Source organism: Podarcis erhardii (assembly GCF_964252035.2).
Source record: "Podarcis erhardii genome assembly, chromosome: 14".
Classification (NCBI taxonomy): domain Eukaryota; kingdom Metazoa; phylum Chordata; class Lepidosauria; order Squamata; family Lacertidae; genus Podarcis; species Podarcis erhardii.
Window position 1 is genome coordinate 8,612,787 of NC_138503.1, and position 8,098 is coordinate 8,620,884.

Genomic DNA, 8,098 nt, shown 5'->3' on the forward strand with positions numbered 1-8,098 from the left:
TATTCTTTGCCCTTACGGGGTCATTTTCCCTTGGATTCACCACAGTTTCCAGCCGGGGGGAGGGGGAAGCAGGGGTTCACCCACCCTCTTCTCTTCTTTATGCAGACACGGGAAATAAGAAAAAGAATCTGTCGGATGCTGTTCAGCTTGCTTTTCCTGATGTAAGAAGAGGCAACAGCAAAGCATCTGCTCTCAGCATGGTAGAGTGCACAAGGCTGATAGAGTTTATTTCTCATTTCTGCTGATGGAGCGAAAGGCTCTGCCAGTTGCAGCCAATTGACCTTGTGACCTATAACTAGGGCTGCTACCTGGCTGATTTTAAAGCCACTTAGCTATTTTTCTACTATATACATCCCCTCCCCTTCTGCGCCTGTAGAAGAAGAAGTGGGGGCTTGTCCTTGGTGCTGAAGAGGAGGCCATTTACAACTCTGCAGGCAACACCTTGTGTCAAATCAATTAGCATATTGCAAATGTTCAATACCGTCATACCTCGTGTTGCGTTTGCTTCAGGTTGAGCGTTTTCAGGTTGCGCTCCGCGGCGATCCGGAAATACCAGAAAGGGTTGCTTCCGGGTTTTGCAGCTTGCGCATGTGCGGACGCTCAAAATGATGTCACGCGCATGCGCAGAAGCGGCGATTCGCGACCTGCGCATGCACAGACACAGGTTGTGTTCTGCTCAGGTTGTGAACGGAGCTCCGGAATGGATCCCATTCGCAACCAGAGGTACCACTGTAGTCCACTTTTCCCCACTTTTCAGAACTTCTGTGATCACTGGAACACAGGAAACTGCCTCATCCAGAGCCAGAGCCCTTGTCCACCTAGCATTGTCTACACTGACCGGCAGCTCCCTAAGGCTTCAGGCAGGAGATCTCTCCAAAGCCTACTTTGTGATGTTGGCAGTTAGAACCTGTGACTTTCCACCGCTAAGCCAAAGTCCTTCACTGACAACCACTGCCATCAACTATGGGATGGCCAGCTGCTTCCACCCTTAGGTACCTCTTTGTTGAGGTTTATGTGAGAAGGTACCCGCCACCACAACACACGCATGCAGAATCACATGCACACGCTTCCATGTAGTGTGTGACATCACACACACTACGTGCAGGTGTGTGTGATGCCGCACGTCCGTGTTGTGGCGGCCGGCAGAAGTGACTGCTCTTCTTCCTCCTATCCGCAGGCAGTGAGGCACCCTTTTCCATGGGGAGGGGCTTGGACGCGGAGGCAGAGGAACTCTGCCACCATGTCCGAGCCCCATCCTTCAGAAAAGATACTTCACTCATTGGCTGCAGAGGACAGAACTGAGTTCAGTGAGGCATCCTTTTCCACAGAGAGGGCTCAGACTTGAAGGCAGAGAGACTGCATCTTTGTCCGAGCCCCACCCCCAGAAAAGGGTGCCTCACTGGCTGGCTGGCTGTGGAGGGCAAAACTGAACTGCTTCTCTCTCCCAGCCCCCAAAATTATATTATTGTGGGTGGCCAAGCACCTGTTGAAACACACCCGGGAAGGCCGCTGACTTCCCAAGTCACTGGGGTCTCTCTCCAGTGGTCACTCTCTGGCTATAAATCTCTCTCAGTCCAGAGAGACCGGTGATAAGCGACCCCTCCCTCCTGAGAGGAGCACACTCATCTTCTGGCATATCACTGCAGAAGAAAGAGTCAATCGTAGTTCTAAAACTACTTTATTTACAGTCTTCTATACAGAGAATGGGACATGGGTAGCGCTGTGGGTTAAACCACAGAGCCTAGGACTTGCCGATCAGAAGGTCGGCGGTTCGAATCCCCGCCACGGGGTGAGCTCCCGTTGCTTTGTCCCTGCTCCTGCCAACCTGGCAGTTCAAAAGCATGTCAAAGTGCAAGTAGATAAATAGATACTGCTCTGGCGGGAAGGTAAAGGGCGTTTCTGTGCGCTGCTCTGGTTCGCCAGAAGCGGCTTAGTCATGCTGGCCACATGACCCGGAAGCTGTACTCCCTCGGCCAATAAAGCAAGATGAGCACTGCAACCCCAGAGTTGGCCACGACTGGACCTAATGGTCACGGGTCCCTTTACCTTTACCTTTATACAGAGACTCCATCAGCATGTCTGTGCTCTTTAAGCACCAGTACAGAACAGCATCACAAACTGAAGTGAAACTAACTTCCAACAGTGCTGAGACTTCCCGTCTCATGCTCTCTCAGACACTCACATGATATACAAAACATAGTGCTACTACTGGAGCAGCACGGATGGATAAAAACCCTAACAGCCCCCACGCCCCCTGGAGTTGGCTCCTATGTGCTGTCCTCAGGCCTACCTTCTTTCTTCCCATAACCCCATATTTTGCCTTTGCTACTACCTTTTGTTTTTTTGTTTTACATCTTTCAACAACTTGGTGGATGTATTTATATGATGTCATCAGTGGGTGGAGTTTTAGAGGGCACAAAAGGACAGGCCTCTGCCCCGAGGTGCCTACAGTCTTAAGTTCAGCACAGGATAAACAACAGAAGGGGGAAAGGGAAGCCATATGTGGTTGTTGCTATATTCTACCCTTCTTTTATGGAGCTCCAGGTTGCATACAAGCCTCCTCTATCCCTGTTTTATCCTTGCAGCATAAATTAGACTGAGAGATAACGACTGGCTCAAATCCACCCAGTGAATTTCATGGCTGTGTGGGGATTTGAACTGGCATTTCCCCACTCCTCTTCTATATGCTACCATACTTGTAGTGTAATTTATTTATAATCAATAAATACATGGCTGTTCCACGTTTTCCATGGGTTCCCTGCTCTGGCTGGTTTCTACAATCAAAAAGCAGTGGAACAATAAGAAATGCAACGAAACTCAACCATATGAAAGCAACGAGAGTGACAGCATGGAATTGTCAACACCATCCATTAAAATGTCCCACAAGGATGTGCAGGGCAGCTTGGACAAATTAAAAGGTCTTTTCCTGGTGCCAGAAAGGCATAACATTTTGGGCCAGGCAAGCCTCCCTGTGGAGGACACAGGGCTGGTGCTCAACTTCCTTCTTTTACCTTTCTTTTAATGCAATTAATTGCTTCCTGTTCAGTCACCCTGGCTGTGGGATTCTCAACAAGCCCCTTAATTAGTCAATTCCTGTTTCCTGCAAGCAGGGGGTTCTATGTACTGGCCTCCTCTCTGCAAACAAAAGTATTGCTGCTGCTGCTGCTGCTGCTGATGATGATGATGATATTGCAGTTGTGAAATTTCAAAATTGCAATACAGTGATACCTCAGGTTAAGTACTTAATTCATTCTGGAGGTCCGTACTTAACCTGAAACAGGGCCTCCTCCTGCTGCCATGCCACCGGAGCAAGATTTCTGTTCTCATCCTGAAGCAAAGTTCTAAACCTGAGGTACTATTTCTGGGTTAGCGGAGTTTGTAACCTGAAGCGCCTGTAACCTGAAGCCTCTGTAACCTGAGGTACCACTGTAATCAAACAAGAAAAGGGGGAAAGGATTGGTACTGCGATTATGTACGAAGAAGACAAAAAACGATGGGTAAAGTCACATCTGGACTCCCCACTAAAACGCATGGAATGTAGGATAGTCACTAAACCTAAGTGAAGGATATCCAGCAAATGGTTAGTATGGAAGTAACCAATGTCTTAAGCCACTCTCTGAAAGCATTTCCTAAAACCTGATCTGTTTATTTGACATGCCATTCATCTTGATATCTTGTAAGATGTTCCACTACACAGCATGAGAGACTTTGTCAGAAGTTACAAATTAAGCAGCAGGCACAAAGACGTGTGGCGAATGAGAAGTAGCAGGTTTATAGCTAAATCTTAAAACACACACACACATACACAGTGTAAATATCCAGAGGAAATTTAATTAAGTTGAAAAGCCCCCTCTTCCCTCTATTTACACTCCGTATGAAGTCTTGCACGCAGATTCTTAAGGATTTAGTTTCTGCTCTCTCATTGCCTGCGAGGAGTTCGGGAACAAGAGTGACGTGACAAATTCCAGACTTTAAATAGCCTGCCCTGGGCTTCAGCTGTTCCACACCTCTCCCCCTCTTTCAGCTGGGCTGCCCAAACTGGGGAAGGGCACTTGGGAGAGGGAATCCATTTGCCCGAGGCCTTAAGGGTTGCTCTCTAAACTAACTCGTCGCCGTCTTCCTTTAGGTTTATCATCTCAATGCTAGCAGAATTAACTTGCACATCTTACTAATTGGCTTACTTAATTCGTCTGTTTGTTTTTCTTCATTTTATTAGGCATACCTCTGCCCTGCCCTTCATCATATTAGGTCTCAGGGTGAGATAAAATACAGAAATTGCAAACTATGTTACATAAGGTAAAGGTAAAGGACCCCTGACCATTACATCCAGTCGTGACCGACTCTGGGGTTGTGGCGCTCATCTCGCTTTATTGGCCAAGGGAGCCGGCATGCAGCTTCCGGGTCATGTGGCCAGCATGACTAAGCCGCTTCTGGTGAACCAGAGCAGCGCACGGAAACGCTGTTTACCTTCCCGCTGCAGCGGTACCTATTTATCTACTTGCACTTTGACGTGCTTTCGAACTGCTAGGTTGGCAGGAGCAGGGACCGAGTAACGGGAGCTCACCCTGTCACAGGGATTCAAACCGCCAACCTTCTGATCGGCAAGTCCTAGGAACTATGTTACATAGAATCTACTAAAAAAGGATTTTAAAACTATAGTTAAAGGCAAAAAAAGAGTTAAAACTACAAAACAAATAAACAGCAGAGTGGGCTAGTCAAGATATGTCTGAGAGGAGTCTGTACTAGGCATCAAAAAGATACAAGTGCCAACACCAAGTGTTCATCCACAAATATGGGACCACCACAGAGAAGGCTCTGTTTGCATCATCACATAATGTAATTTTCCAGCAGTGGAACACAGAATCACAGAATCACACAGAGAAAAACTTTGAATATCTTAGGACCAGAGCTTGGAGAGTTTATTTTTAAAAAGCTACTAGTTCTGGTTCAAGCTAAACATGTCCAAAAGGAACTAATTCCAGTTCACATTTGTCCATTTACAAGATGAACTACTTTGGTTCACATTCAGCTCACTGTTCAAGTTCATCCAAATTATTCTTGAGAATTTCCCTGCCCCACCCCAGCATTCAGAATGTTACAAGCTGTTCTGAGGAAGTATAAAATATACACCATCAAAACATCAAAAGCATCAAACACAGTGGAATGTGAATTGTTTGATTTATTTTTCCCAGCAGTTATGATTTTTAAACTTAAAGGCTCAAAGTGTCTAAAGAAATAACAACAACAACAACAACAATATGCTAGAGGAAGTGGAACTAGAAATCATTCAGAATTCCACCCCCAAATTAACTTTTCATGTTCAATTCACCCGGTGATTATGGGAATGACTTTCAGGTGCAGCTCAGAGAATTTCGAACGAAGGCATTAAACAGAACTGGTTCATTCCAGGCACTGCTGAGGACACAGGCAGGCTGATCCAGGGAAATATATGGGTCCCAAGCCATTAAAATAAGGATGGGGGATGCCTGGACCTTCAGATGTTGCTGGACTCCAACTCTTATAATCCCCAGCAAATAGGGTGAAGGGTCAGGGATTATTGGAGCTGGGAGTCCAGCCATTTCTGAAGGGACACGGGTTAAAGGCATTATAGGTTGGTATCAGCCCTTTGAGTTTAGCCTGGAATCTCCCAGCAGATCCATGGGGAATCTCTTGCCTGCTCTCCCTTGCTGAAACGGAGCTCTCCTTATTCTTTTGGCTCGCGTGCAGGTTCTGAAATGTGAGCGGCTGCGTGTTCTTGACTTCCAAAGGGACGAAAACTCAAAGCTGGAAGACAGGCATGGGGAGATGAGATGGGTAGCCTGGAGAAGAAGAAAGCTGCCTTCTCTTAATGTCCCGTGAGTTGGTTTTCCACAACACAGGGGGGCCCCGCTGTGGCATGTTGCTATGGCTGGGCTGGGCTGGCTGTGCCAGCGCAGACTCAGTCAAAAAGCTAATCTGTCAGAACAGAAGGACTTCCCTTTGAGGAGGTGAACATGCTGGGTCAGCTTCTGCTCCGCTGCACTCGGGGAACCCTGCTGACTCCGGTGGCGGCAGCTGGAAGCGGAGATGCAATGCGTTATATCTTCTCTCCACAGCCAGACTGGCAGAGGTTACAACATGCCTGGCTGAGCTGATAGGAGGGTTTCAGTCCTGCAGGTTTCCAGATTTCTGTTTGTGGAGAGACAGGGGCACAGAACTTGAAGGATGTAAGTGGATACAAATGTGGACAATGGGTTGTCTGCTTGGCGTGTGGCCAGAGTGGTAACTGGATAGCTAGGCAAAGACTTTGGGACTGTATCTTCCTGTCTTTTGTGATGCTGCTGGTGGCAGGGACCAAATCAGATCACATGAACCACACAGATCCACAGTTCCCATTCGAACAATGCCATATCACACCATCAGGAAGCAGGGAGGGTCAAAATGTCCTGATTTCGCTTCTCAGAAGCCGTGCTCACATATTACTAGTGGCAAATTGCTAGTGGCAACTTAAATGAAAGTGCCAGCACATTTTTCACCAACTGCAATCATGCTTATGGCCCTTGCAGGTGGTCCATAGATGCTGCTCTAGGCTGTAACAGATGAAGAAATTATCTACAGGTGTTCAGGGAGGTAGCATGGGAACTGCTGTAGCACAACTCCTTTTCTCATTCTTAAGTTCAGTTTTTCACACTTCCACATCAGTTTGCAATACACACACGCACAAATATTTATGTCCTCATGCAAATAGTGTGAATTTTTCCTGATAGACACATTTTTGTATGCAGTTTTCCCCTAAAATACGCATTTTTCGCAAAACAATTTCCCCCAATTTAATGCATTTATTTTCACTAATACCTGCATTTTTATGAACATTTCACACTGGTATATGCATTTCTATACATATTATTTGCCTGGAGAACTGCATTGCGAATTTCAGAGAAGCACAGATCTTGAAGGATGTGGACAATCTCCAACCTGGTGCCCTCCAGAAGTTTTGGACTCCAGAGGTTTGGTCACAGGTTCCCCATCACTGCTTTAAGGTGCCACAAGACTGTTCTACCAGTGATTCCAATGCTGAAGGATTCATTGGCCATTGCTCAGTGCTAGAGCAGAAGCTTTGCATCTGTGCCTCTTGCCCAATATTATTAACTGGGGATGGCATAGAAGGATTCAGGTTCAATCCCTGCCACCTCCAGTTAACAATATTGGGCAAGAGGCACAAATGCTTTGACTTGGTCTAAGGTAGCTGTTTATCTATGTAGAATATATTCACATAAGTACTGATTTCATCTCCCCAATGTATCTTCAGTGGGCTTTCCATCTTTTTTAAAAATGCTTTGTATGCATGCTTGTTGGATTTAATGTCCATTTGGTGGCCAGGTCCATTAATTACAACCCTTGAGGGAATACTGATCATGACAACCCAGTTATTAGCCAATCAGTGCTGTACCCAGTAGGCTCTGCTGCACAAACGAACAGAACTGGTGTTTCCCCAGGCCAGTCCTGCAGAGGAATAAGCAAGTCTGTTGATAAGATGCCTGGCACATTTCCTGAGCACGGCAGCTACTGTTCTGAGCTTCTGTTTTCTGTAACTATGTACACTGAAGCACACTGTGTGTATGCTGAGGCTCTCATTGAACCTGACCTTTGGCTGAGGATAAGATGGGAGGCTGGAGCGCTCTTTTTCCCCAGAGGCAAATAGAGGGGAAGCAGTGCCTGACACGGCAATTGGAACTCCTACCTACCAAAGCAGGGAGCAGGTTCTGACATCCCCGCAAGGAGATGCTGCCAAACTGGAAGTCAATAAGAGTGACATGACACAGACTTATTAACTGTCAGAGAGAAGGGCGGGGGGGGGGGAATGGGCAGGAAGCTCTGCCTTTAACAAACACTTTCAAGGCTCGCTGAACATCTTGCTTCCTTACTCTGGGAAGGGCCAGATTTCCCCGGCACTTTTGCATCTCTCTTTTTTTGGTACACTCGTTACACCAGGGCGGCAAAGAGCTTTGGTCCCCTTCAACTGTGCAAGCTTCAATTTACAGTTTGCTCCAGAATTCCTCTCACAACATTGTGACAGTCTGGAGGCACCCTTAGTTACCGGTCTGAAGGAGACTGTGCT